Source organism: Terrapene carolina, unplaced genomic scaffold, assembly GCF_002925995.2.
Source record: "Terrapene carolina triunguis isolate 2854851 unplaced genomic scaffold, T_m_triunguis-2.0 Scaffold714, whole genome shotgun sequence".
Taxonomy (NCBI): domain Eukaryota; kingdom Metazoa; phylum Chordata; order Testudines; family Emydidae; genus Terrapene; species Terrapene triunguis.
In genome coordinates, this window is record NW_020665065.1 from 12,985,865 (window position 1) to 12,999,617 (window position 13,753).

Genomic DNA, 13,753 nt, shown 5'->3' on the forward strand with positions numbered 1-13,753 from the left:
TGTAGACAACGGGCATGAAAATTGCTGCTGAAAAAAAACACCATGATCAGTTTATAACCCCTTGAACACTGGGAATAGCCTGGTCATGGAAACTGCAGTGCCGCTTTAATTACAGTGCTGTGAAGGTGGGATTAGTAAAATTTTGCCAAATTGGAGATAGCCTATATGTTCTGTGCTACTGTGTGAGAAAACTAGGTTTGAGTCTCAGGTTCTACCGCTACAGGTTGCTAGATTTTAGCTCTTCTTTAGGCTTATCTAGATTAGCAAAAGAGGTTGATATTAGTTTGAGGTGAGAAAATACAACTGTTTTCCTAATGTATGTAGATGCAGGTCACCTTGATTTAGTTTAACACCTAATCTCAGTCTACTCTGCTAGCCTAAACAAACCCTTAGAACTCGATGGGATATTTGTGTTATTTTGGTTGAGAAACATTAAAAAACAAAAAACAAAAAAACCCTTTTACCATACAGATTTTTGCCATTCCATAGCACTTGTTTTACTAGTGAAAAGCATTTAGTTCAAGCAGTAGCACAAGACTTTCTAGCTGGACCAGAGCTAGATTCACCCACTTGAAAGTATCCTTGGCACTAGGACATGCTGTTTGTAGGCCCTAAAATGTTAATGAGATCATGAAAACATTCATTGCTATTAACCGTGATGCATGGGGAGATTAAAAATACCATCTGTTCATTAGGACCTAGATGTGTTGGCTCTGGGAAATATTTAACCCACTCATTGCAGTTTAGTCTTTTGAAAACTGCTTTTCAGGGGGGATTCTTCTAGTTAATGATGTAACGATTAACAAACTAATACCTTGCTTTCCCGGGGAATATCTTGGAAGCAACCCAGTAGAAAGCAATAAGAGAAAGTATGTGTGAGAGAGAGGAAGGAGGTAATGCTTTGTTAAAGCACCAGTGCGTGTAAACTGTCTGAAATACCAACCAGACCAGGTGTGCTTCATGACAGGAACAGGGTAGAAACCACAAAAATGCCTTAAACACCAATAAATCAGACCACGGAGAGTGACTAACAGTGACACACAGGCAGACTATTAAGAGAGAAGAATTCCCTACTGCAGGCCAATAATGCAGATGTTTCATTATAATTGCATGCTTAGTAAATTGTATCCTAGCACCAGCTAGTGGCAAGAATTAATGGAGACAATATTATTTACAAGAAAAATAGGGAATATGTTTGTCATAGGAAAACTTCCTATCTTCCATCTTTTTAAACATATAGAATATTTTTAATAAAACCAAGGCTATGAAGTGGCCTCAAAGGTCTTGTCTATACTAGTTGTTTTGGAATCATAATTCTGCATATGTGCAGCCCAATATGTGGTAACACTGGAAGAAGTTCATGTGTTTTTTTCCATTCATTGTGCTATTTAATCTGCTCAGATCCAGGCCTGTCGTTGCCCAACCTTTTTTAGCTCATAGCAAGAGTTTAAGGCCTAGAGAGGTTGCTTTAATATTTTTATAATGTTCTCCCTTCCTTTGAGAGGGGAAGCTGGGAATGGGTAAGACAATGAATTGTAGGGCATTGATTCAGACTCAGTCATCTCACTAGTGATAAGCTCACAGTCCTCTAGTGCCTGATCCAACTCCCACAGAGCCTGGTCGGTTTTAGGAGAAGGCAGTCGCAAAGCCCTGGGAGATTGCTCTTATAGGGGTCACCACCTGATACCACTCAGTGGAAAGACTTGGCACTTGCTGTCACACCTTTTGGCTGCTGATGGTTTAGCTTTGCCTTTCACCCTGACTGGTCAACAGAGTGAGTCATCTAAGAGTGCAGGAGGGCAGGGGACTGGACTCGATGACCTCTCGAGGTCCCTTCCAGTCCTAGAGTCTATGAATCTATGAATCCAGTGCAGATCCCAGTGCCAAGTTATCTGTATTATGGTAGCACTTGGAGGCCACAACTGAGTTTAGGGCCCCATTGTTTTAACTACTGTACATATAGTAAGAGTCCCTGCCCAAAAGAATTTACAATCTAAATATACTCCTCAGCTGCTACTATCCCTGCCTGGCATGATAAGTTTGTCTATGCACTTCATATAATATATTACAAATGTGTGTGTGCCTGATGCCTGTTTCTCTTGTCTCTTCTCCACAACTCAAAGCTGCTAGAGATAACAGCTATGGTACAGCCAGTCATCTGAAGTTTTGAAAGCTTGACAGTTCAAGCTGGGAGTGAATTTTGCAAGCCAACCTGCAAAATAATTTGAGGGACTTGAAATCTTAGCAAAACAAATAGGTGAAAATTTCTGCCAAACAACAATTTACAACGATTTCACCTAGCCTTAATTTTTATCCCCATATCACAGATGGTATAAATGATGCACAGAGAGGTGAAGTGACTTGATTAAAGTCTCTAAATGAGTCAGTGGAAGAGCCAGGAATAGAACCCTGTGTCCAAACTCTCCAACCTCTACTTAACCCACTAGACAAACTCAACCCACCCATAGTAGGCTGTAGCCCTACATCACATTTCCTCCCACTCATTCATACAATGCAATGATGTGTCTCTATGCAGAGGGTTATTAAAATGGACAAAGAAAAAGACAGGAAATAAATAAAATAAAAAAAGGAAGGGTAATGCTTAAAATAATCACATAAGAGTTATTTGCTCATTCCTATGCATACATTTATATTTATGTAAATTAAATCCTTATTATGATAGTCTCAGTTTCCTCCTGTAAAGAAAAGGTATGAACTGCCAGGTAACAAAACACCTAAATCCCATTCTATCTGGATCTTTCTGGCTGAATAGAAAGACTCATTTAATTGATAACAAAATTTGGTTCAGTCAATATCCACTTTGCTGTTAAACTCAGAACCCCACTTCTGCCTTCTGGATATTATACTTAGTAGAGTCTTTGTTGAAACCTTTAGTCAAAGCTTGGCTGGTTACGGTATTTTTCCCCATTGGGGTAAGACCTTGTGGTGATCGTAAGTTTATACAATGTCCTTTGGGTTGATCAGACTTCCTGATTGCTGCTCAGAATTGAGAGTGTTTCCTTTGATGGACCCAATCAAGTTTAATATTTAGGCCCTTTTGAGACAGGCGACACTCCCAGCCTGGCTGGTGCGTAGGACCTTTGAGGCTGGCTGAATTAAAAAGCAGAACCTTCCCAGGAAGCAGGTAAAGGCAGGATGGGTGCTTCTTCAGCTCTCTCATGATTGATGTAGCTCAGTTTTAATCAGCAGTCTTAACAGAGTCAATTGGGTACACTCTAGAGCATTTGACCTGGACCCTAGCAATCTTAACAGCATTCAGAAAAGTTCTATTTGAAAAGCAGACCATATATATAATTCAGGCCTAGTTTGAAAAATAAATCTCCCAATGCTTTTTGCCAAACAAGCAGTTAATTTGTGTCTTATTGCTATTACCCTGAGAAATTGCTAGCATTAGCCATAATAACAACACCCAGCACATTGTCTCCTGTGTTTACCAAAACAAGCAGGAGTGGCACAGAGAAGTTTGATAATACGGACCTTGTTCCAATTAGCAAAAGAAAAACGTACACATATCAGCATATCTCAGGTCAAGTTATTTTCAAGGCTACTTCAGACTGTATAGCTCATAGATTCCTTCCTAGTGATCCATATTTCATGTGCCTCCAGTTTTATTAGTTACTGTTCATATTAAGGTTCTGTAATACTGGGGTGGGGGGAGAAGGATCCTTAAAGTGTGATCATGGTTAGAAAAGTGATTATGTAAACAAGTCCCCTTTTTAGTCATCACATCTTCTCCCTGTATTTATTCAGAGTCAGATCTGCTGATTCTTCTGAGAAATTTTTTTTTTAATTCCTACTTGCACTGAATATAATATATTATACACGTGCATGCATGGATAAAACAGAGAGGGACAGACATTTTCTTCCTTTAAGAGAGAGTGAGTTGGATTCTGTTCTTGTTTGTGCAACATATACACGATAGTTAACTAAGTTCTGAATGCAGAATTTTTCGTATGGTGCTGACGTATGGAAAGGATCCAGTTTGACTTTCAAATCCCAGGATGAGTGTGCTGGGTGGTCATTTACCAAAACCACCTCTTTATTTGTAAGCCAGCAAACAATGAACCCTGCAATGCTATCTAAGTCACTTCTTTGAATATAACCACGTTAAACAAATTTCGATTGCTACAAGAGGCTCATTCTGACAGGAGACATTGCTAGTTTTCATTGAGCTGATAAAAAGAGGTGCAGAAATCAGAAACTCAGGGCTAAATATAGGGTTATTTTAACGACAGTCAACAAGAATGTGTGTGCTCTGTGTGGTTCATTCAAATTACTCTTTGGGAGAGGAGACGTTCTATATCTATAAGGGTTTTTGACATAACTCAACTTTTGTTGACAGTTTTGCATGCATCTACAGCTAAATTTGTCTCCCACAGATGTAGTCCCCCTCATTACATCATCTCCTCGAAAGACTTGAGTCCAAAGCTGACATACTTCCACCGACAAAACGCCAGGTGGACACTGCTTTACCTGTGTCACCTCTGACAGTCCTCCAGCAACAACGCCCCTGTCCTCGTGGCAGTGACAGCTCTGATCACAATTTTGAACTCCACTACCCAGGGGTCACAGATACTGGAAGTCTGTCCCCTCCTTTAAAGTCCTCAGAGTGTTTTGGAATTACCTTTTTCTGGTTGCCCACCTTGACGTGCATACCTATGGGCCCACCTTTGCGAGCAGCCAGCCATGCCGGCTCAGTGTAGAAATAACAGAGCCATATTATGTTTATTTTTCCTTTCTCAAGCTAAATGCACAATGGTTTTCAAGTGGGAAAAAAATACTAAGAGTATAATTTAAACAAATGAGCCTATGTGGCTCTTTGGATTAAATGACAGAGTTACTAACTTTCACAATTTTATCACAAGGCTTACAGTATTTGATGTTTTTCTTAAAGCCCAAGCGCTGAGAGACAGGTAATTACATAAGATGCTCAGCTTTCATTTAAAGTAAAAAATAAGTTTCTAGCCTCATGGTTGTGGACTGAGAACAGGAACTCTAAGGGCAAGACCAGAAGGAAAATAAAATGAAACCGACATTTATTATTTTATAAAATGCCATGACTTTTAAGCCAATCCCATAACTTTTGGGGCCTGACTCATGATTTTGGGGTTAGAGTGACCAGATGTCCTGATTTTATAGGGACAGTCCCGATATTTGGGGCTTTTTCTTATATAAGCTCCTATTACCCCCCACCCTCTGTCCCGATTTTTCACACTTGCTGTCTGGTCACCCTATTTGGGGTTGACAATCCTGAAATCATGAAACACATAAATATGGCTTGCATGTTTGACATCACTCTAGTCTGTGCCCGTAATCAGATAAAGGTCTGGAGACTTTACTGAGTGAAATAAAATGGAAATTGAATTGTATGTCTGCAGGATTGCCACCAGATGGTGCAAATTTTCATACACAGTAAATGCAGGAAAAAAGAAGAAAGCATTTCTTATATGTGAGTAGCCAGATTCATGTAAATGACTCCAAGTAGACGCAAACATGTGGCTATCCCAAGAAAACCAACCAATGAAGCCAAACAGGTTTGCAGGCAGCAGAGTCTATTGGCATCCAGTCTGACATATTCTATGCCAAAGTTAAGCAGCTCAGTTTGGCTCAAAATGGCTGAATGATCAACCACTGAGAAACAACACTGAGAGCTGAATCATTGATGGACCATGAAATACAAAAGACTGAGTCTTGTATTAAAATACCATAGAGGGAAGAGATCCTGAGTTAAGTGTTGCATGAGACAGTGAGGTTGCTACTGGAAACTCTTCTGTTTTGAGCTGTAATAACAGAGTTAATAAGGTGTCATGTTCACTGTCTGGTTTTTGGTTTGTTGTTGGTTTTTCCTTAGTGCTGCAGACCTGCTAACTTTCACACATTCCTTATGAGACTCACTCAGTCCGGGTTGAGTCTGAAGTCTTTTTTTTTTTTAAGTTCCTCACTCTTGTGAGGAAGGATTTTATGATTTGTTTTGACAAGACATTTATTATCTCAGATTGATCATTTAAATGATCGCAGCTTGAGGGTCCTGGTAATGCATGAAGGAATTGTGCTTCACTTATACATATTTTAGCAGCTCACAATAAATGTAGGTTTCAAGTAAGTAGAAGCTCCTGGCTGGTGATATTAAATTGTTGTGCATAAAGATGAAAGTATGGTCTCTACTATTTTTTGTCTTCCGTAAGTAAACCTGTAACGTCACTTCTGAATGGCAAATGCCTTGGTTCACAGCAGGAACTCCAATTTACCCAGTGTCAATACCTTTGTTATTGCAGTTATGAAATGAACCTCGGTTATTTCCAGAGACAAATGTGGCCTTTGAATTCTGATGAAGGTTCTCTCTTGTGTTGGAGACTATGACTTTGAAAATGTACTGTCCACACTGCATAGTTTGCAGAAGTCCCCTTTCATATGCTAATAAGACTTTGACAGCAAGAGGATTTGAGTCTCATCAAAGTTTTTTCTCTGGTGATATTTCTTCCCCTTCAAGGTAAACACAGACTCAAGAGCTAGTATTCTACCTTAGAAAAGCACCAGTTATTGCAACCGCATCAGACCTTTGATTTTCAGGAGGACACATGGCAGCCTACCATGTATTTTATGTGGTCATCATAATTGTTTAAATAAAAAATTGTTTTAAATGCCAGCCAGTAACATGCAATATATCTCTCACTTTCTACATCTACTGTATTTACGCTGTACTGAATTAAAGCAGCAAATGGCAAGAAATACTAAAAAGATTTAGGCAATCTGGAGGGGAGTCAGAAAACAGCAACAAAAAACATGAAGGGGCTGATCTAACTTACAAGGAAAGATTAAATTTACATTAGGAACATTTTTGAAAATTTGCACCAGTGAGGTATTTATACCTGTGCAAATTTCTCTAATGTCCCCAGACCTAAATATTTATAGCCTGATTAAATAAAAACTAATGAGACAATACAAGAACTTTTTATTAGTATTTGAAGGATATGAACACCAAGGAGGAGTAGAATTGTTTCGGGTCTAGTGAGCTGTAAGTAGGAGTAACGGGATAAAACAAGGAAAAGGTAAATACAGGCTGAAAAGTTTTGTAACAGTGAGGTCACTAAAGATTTCCTTTTCCCAGGGAAGGTGGTGGAATCCCTATGATCTGACACATATAATACTGACAAAGTACCGTTTATCTGTCTCAGGTATTTCTAAAATTGCCTATTGCTAGGGTATCTTATGTGCTGAGACTATGCATTAAGGAGTAGAACTGTCTGAATAATTCCAAAAACAATAGATGAATATTTACACAGATAAAAGGGGTGGGTTCAGTTCATTGGGGTTGTATTATTGTTTTTGAGTATTTGGATGGCTAATGGATATTTGTGAAAATTCACAAATCCTAAACAGTGTCAAAAATTTTAGCATGAATGATCACTCATTTAAACATTCATATTAGGTGTGTTACTCGTTATTCTTTGTTTCCCATCATTTACCATTTGTTTTTCTGTTTAAAAAGTTTCAGTCATCGAAACAGGGAGCAGAAATACTTCTAAATGACCAGTCACAGACCATGAATAACAATAATCAAAGTAAAAGCAACCCATAAGCAAAATGTGTGTGCATTTTTCATTCAATGAAAAATTATCCACAATAAATGTTAAGTGTTTTGGCTTTTATATGTATATATCACACACTACTATATGTTTATACTGGAAAAATCAAAGTCAAAGAAATGCACCTTGCACTTGGAGAGGAAGGCAGTGAGGTTTGTGATGATCCTTAGTTCTTGTGGGAGTTCATTCAGGCTTGGGTTGGTCCTCTACATTGTATTTCTCTTGTGGACTGTGACTTATATTGTAGCTTCACATGTAGTTCCCAAAATCTAAACAAGTTCCTAACCCCTTTTAAAATACGGCCTGCCTAGAAGTGTGGGGGTAAATTCCATTCAGTAGGAGAGTCCCAAATATTTATTAAATTTCAATCATGCAGAGTATTCAACAAGGACACAAGATCTGTGGGGAGGAGGAGATTTTTTATCTCATTTGTTTTTGGTACTGGGATAGACTGTCCCCTTTTCTTACTTGGCTGAGCACAGAGTAGGGGGTCCCACCCTATTCAGTTCACCCAGATCTTGGACCTGAAGACCTCTTTCAGAGCACAATTCCTGCTCTCCCAATATTCCCTGATGTGAGCAAATAGACTATGAGAGGACAGAACCTTGGTTCTACCCTGCTTCACCTTACTCATTGGCTACAGTAGCTGGCCAGGTAGAAGAACTTTCTTCCCCACTGACCATGGAGCAAGAGGGGAGTTAAGCAAGAAATTGTGACATAATTCAGTCTGGAGGCCAAGCAGTTATACATGCCCCCTGCCTAAAGGCTCAAACTGGCCCACCCATATGACCCAATCAGCAATATGAAGATTCCAGCAATAAAAGATATCTTCCAAGAACTGTAATGAAAACCCTTGGTCACAGATGAACATTCAATTTGTGAGTGAAAGAAATGAATATCTTTTTTTCTAATGCTCACCATTGCTTCTGTTAAGGGCTAATTCTTCGTAAAATGCATTAAATATCTCAATTTAATTTTTTATTTTCAATTTAAATAACACTAAGCCAGGGCAAAACCAAAAGCCTGGATCCAAATCCACTGATCTTTGGATTTGATCAAAATCTGAATTTGGATCAAAGTTTTGCAAATGACTTCTATATATAGAATGGATCAGTCAACAAAAACCTAGATCTGAACATACCAGAACCTTGGACTCTTTAAAATCTGGATCCAAATTCTGCAGCTTAAGCTCACCTCTGGTTTTTAAAAGTAAGTCATGTGGCTACAAACAGAGCTGATCATTTTTAAATCATGTTGTTTTTCTTGCTGTAGTTTAGAAACTGCACTGATTATATTTTACTACATTTCATTGTGATCCCAAACTCACTTTAAATGAAGATTTTAGTTTAGAAATAATTTGGCTAATGCTCTCTCTCTCGCTCTCACTCACACTTTTTGAAAAGACTATGAAGGCCTTTCAAATGAACAACTGAAAACATTAGGCTTAGATGAGAATATATGCCCACTTGTGAAAGAACAGATGGACTGCAGACAGCCTACCAGTACATTGGTGCATCTACCATCAAAAAGCAGACCACACAATGATACCAACCTCTTGGTAATGTTTAATTGGAAGTGTAAGACTATATCAGTCATCCCATTGTTAACATGTTGGAGGTGTTAATTATCTAAAGAGCTGATAGAGTGACAGCTTCTGATGAAGAGAGTTTTATACTGAAAGATCCTTTTTTCTCTCTTCCCCTTGAAAATGTGCATGTAACCCCAATTAATGATTATTGAAGATCTGCATATGTACTGAAAGGCTAATGATACCTAGTGCTTTATATCTTCAAAGTACTTTACAAACATGAACTAATAAATCTTCAAAACAAACTTGGGAGGTAGCTTACGTAATATCCTCTTATTTTAGCGAGGGAAACTAGCAGAGAGGTCAAATGATTTTCCCAAGCCAAAGAAAGAATTATAGTTTGGCAGTTCCTGGGTCCCAATCCCATGCTGAAAACAGTAACTCATATCTTTGTCTATTTCCCTGACAGCTAATAAAATCCTGTCTATTATCAACTAACCATCTTAAGTTTCAGAGTAGTAGCCGTGTTAGTCTGTATCCACAAAAAGAATAGGAGTACTTGTGGCACCTTAGAGACTAACAAATTTATTGTAGCATAAGCTTTCGTGGGCTACAGCTCACTTCATCGGATGCATGAACCATCTTAAGTACTTTGGAGGGAACTATTATTGTATTTGAGTTTTTTCTGGTCATGTGATCTCTGTTGCCTGCTTTAGTGTTCTATTTTTGTTTCTTAAAATAGCATATGAAATATCTCTTTTTGTAAAGACCAACACTTTAATAAAGTTGACTTTGTATTAAAACAAAGCTGTATTTTCTTCTTCAGAAGCAATGCTAAAAGTGATTTGGAATTAAGATTTATGTTTGTTCACATGAATGTATCTAAACAGGGTTTCATAGCACTTCTAATACTAAATACCTAAATGGGTAAAAAGAAAAATGACAGTAGGTCATTGCCTTAGATCAAGTATAAAGCCAATTCCAATTTTAAAAAAATAAAAAGCACAAAATACCCCAAACAGTTCCATAATGTAACAAGCTACCAAGCAAAACCTGACTACTTCTCCAATACATAAACTAAGCCTACATTTTATTTAAAAAAGTATATATGGTGCTCTTGCCCTTTTATAAGGAGACAATTTCCCAGAATCCCCACTCACCTGTTTCCTTATACCACTATCCCAAGCTTTAGCTTCCAGTTTAGGACTACATTTCCCATGATGACCTTTAGTCAAGCATCCTCCAATCAGCTACAAGCTGGGTCTTTAAATGAGGCTTCTATAGGGGGGAGGTTCCTCCTTTAAAAAAGAAGGAAGGTTGAATCAATTCCAATATATGAAAAAAAAGTTCTTTCTCCTTCTCTTCCCACAAATAGGTGAGTAAACACAGATCCATAGGTAATAAACATTGTAAAAAAACCTAACAGGGTTTAAAGTCTTATGGAAAAATATTATTATTTTGCATTTAGTGCTATAGTTGTGCATGGTGCTTTACAAGTGAATAAATAATCAAGGTCCCCTATCCCATGGAATTCATAATCTAAATTAGACCAGATCATAAAATGTCAGCATCTGGGATATAAGGAGTAAGAGAGGAGTAAAAATGGAGTGGGGAATTCTGCTGTTAGGACAGCATATATTTTTAAACATGAATGAAAATCTACTTTCATATGGGTAAGTATAATATGTAAAGGTTATATGTTGTATTTTATCTGAGGATAATTGGTAATTACTTAAAGAAACCTTAATTCTAAATTAACTTTTTTTGTGGGTGGGAGGATTTGTGTGCGCTAGCCATGTTCCCTCCCTTCCCCATTTGCCTTCATCCCTTCTAACATAACAAGTCTCCAGTTTCTCAGCAGATCTGAGGCTTGGTTTCTATTAGAAAACTTGCATTGGTAGAATTAAATTGATTAGTAAAACCAGTGCAACCCCTAATATAGATGCACTTTAAGATTTTTTGTTTATGCTTAAGTCAATTTAATGTACTATAATAAGTTAGAACAGTTTAAGCATGTCTATGTTAGTTGTTTGCTGCTGGTGTAACTAGACTAGTTTTAAATTGGTTTTGTTACACTGGTGCACATTTTCTAATGTAGACAAATCATGAATATTCCAGGTGAGAAAAGTGGCTGATCAACCTTCTAAAAAAAGAGGAGAAAAACAAATATAGTAATACATTTACATTTATACAGAGCCCCTTTCTCTCCAAAGTGCTGAACACACTATGAACATATAAATCCACTGAAATGCATCCACCTCCGGGTATAAGCGAGGTAGGGATCAGCATAATAATGGAGGAAAAATTTTGGCCAGGACACTGGAGCATGCTCCTACTCTTACAAAAATGAGTCCTAGAGGCTGAGGTTTTCAAAGCAGTACAAAGGAGTTAGCCATATATCTTCCACAATAGAAAAAAATCCTTTGCACTGACTTTAAAATCTCAACAAGGGAGCTTTAATGTCCATGATGCAGAAAGGGCCTTAGTTATCTGATCGTCCCATGCAGACTACAAGGAAACTCAGCTTATCTGTCTTGAGAGAAGGGCTGAGAAGACCCTGCTGGGAACTGAATTTCTGGTTCTGAAGAATCTTGCCATTACAACCCCGAATTTAGCTTATCTTGTCCCAAGAGCTTTGTGGGGTCTAACTTATAAAAGGATAGCTCATAATCAAGAATGTTTATTTTGAAAATACTTGTCTTTGTATATTCTGTACGGTCTTTGAATTTACCAGACACCCCATAGCCTGAAGTAACTACAAAATGTAAAGGGGAGAAGGGTATCAGTGAGGAGCAAGGAGGTGCTGCCTTGGTGCCACCCAACTTCTGGGAAAGGTCCTGGGATTTCTGACAGGGTGCTGTCCCTGAACGTTGCTCAGGACTTCATTTCTGAATCAGTCTCCGGCTAGCAGGAGTTAAATTTGAAACTCTACTCACCTTTCTGTGCTGGAAGGGAGAAGGAGTTTTCTGCCTTCTCTCCTACATCCAGGGTTTCCTTGCCTGCTACAAGGATGGAGGATTGGGTTTTGCTACTTTCCGTCCCTCAGAGATTCCTAGTTATTGGGAGGGAGAAATGGTGTGTTCTTGTTATACTCCTCTCCTCCAATTTTGTGTTCTTGGGACTTCCTCCATGAATAACTCCAGGACCTGCTTCAGCTACCTGTAGTTTCGACAAGCAGCTGCAGTGAGAAATGAACATTATTCTTGACTGTTTTCACTGCTGACCACAGGGTTCTGATTTCTGAAGAGCAGCTGTGAATCTGGCTTTTGTCCTGGTAATTTCACTCTGCTGTTGCATGGCAAAGCTATGGACAACAACAGAGGCACGGGAGTTGTCTGGCTTCAGACTCTGCACTTTTTAAAGTTGAAAGGTTATCTTTGCAACCATAAGTGTTAGAAATTGAATGGGTTATTTTAAATTCAGCAAAAATTATCAAGTTAGGCAATTTTTCCTTGCTTGCTAGGGAAAGTTTCCAACTCACCATGTGGAACAGTATTCTTCAAGCCAGATATTGTATAGTTTGTATTGATACTTTGCCCATATTTATCAGTAATTTTACTCTACCTTTTTATGTACATGCACAATTAATATGAAACCAAATCAACTCAAACTACAAAAATACCCTTCTACATTTTAGATTTCTAAACCATAAACAGTCTGGTAATATCAACCCTCTCTATCCCCAACTGTGTTTAACAGAAGAATCCTTTTCCATTTATGTTATGAATGGCACATTCTCAGCTTGTCTATGGAAAAGGGAAGAAACTCAGGCCACCTAATTCTCCTTAGAAGGGTTCCTCTCATCCAGGATACTATGTATATAGAATTTCAAGTTCAAATCCTTAGTCAGACTATGCAGAGACCCTATTATACTTGATGATACATATGCAAAAATGTATCAAGAGATGAGTCTACTCTGGTTTTTCATTAAATACCTGCTCAGAAATTACAGTGAGAAGTTGTTTGTTGCTACATATCACAATATGTTTGCTGTTTCAAAAGGACACTAAAATTTCACATTAGGTCCTAACAAGTCAGGAATTTCACCATCACACTCCCTTTCTACACCTGCGAAATCTTACTTTTTGAGAGTAGGGAGGTCTCCCAAACCTGTGCCCCCCGATGAAGTGTTTCTCTGACATTTAACATCTCCATTCATTCCAATTAGTTTCTGACAGCCCCTGACTTCAATCAACTTGAGGGGTGAGAAGAACTCCCTTGTGGAGCTGAATTACTGAGGGGAGAGAAGCAAGAAAGGGCTAAGAAGGGAGAAAAATCTGCCCTTTGGGGGTGGGGGGTAATTATGGAGGTGAGCACTGGCAACAGATTTGTCTGGAGGGATATTGAGGAAGGGGGCAGAGTCAGAGTTTGGGAGTCTTGGGAAATGGGGCCTTTTGAACTGGTCATAAAATGGGAATTATATTTTTTAAATTGTGAAGAAATTGTCCTTTTTCATCACAAAATTTCAATGTTTCTCCAGCTCTACTTTGAGGGTACTGGGCCACGGAAGAAGGGGGTCAAGGTTGAAGTTTTGCAGGTCTTGAGAGTTTGGGACTAGGTAGGGAGTGGGCAGAGAAGGGGTTTGGAGAGGTGACTAGGGAGGGGGCAGAGGCAGGGC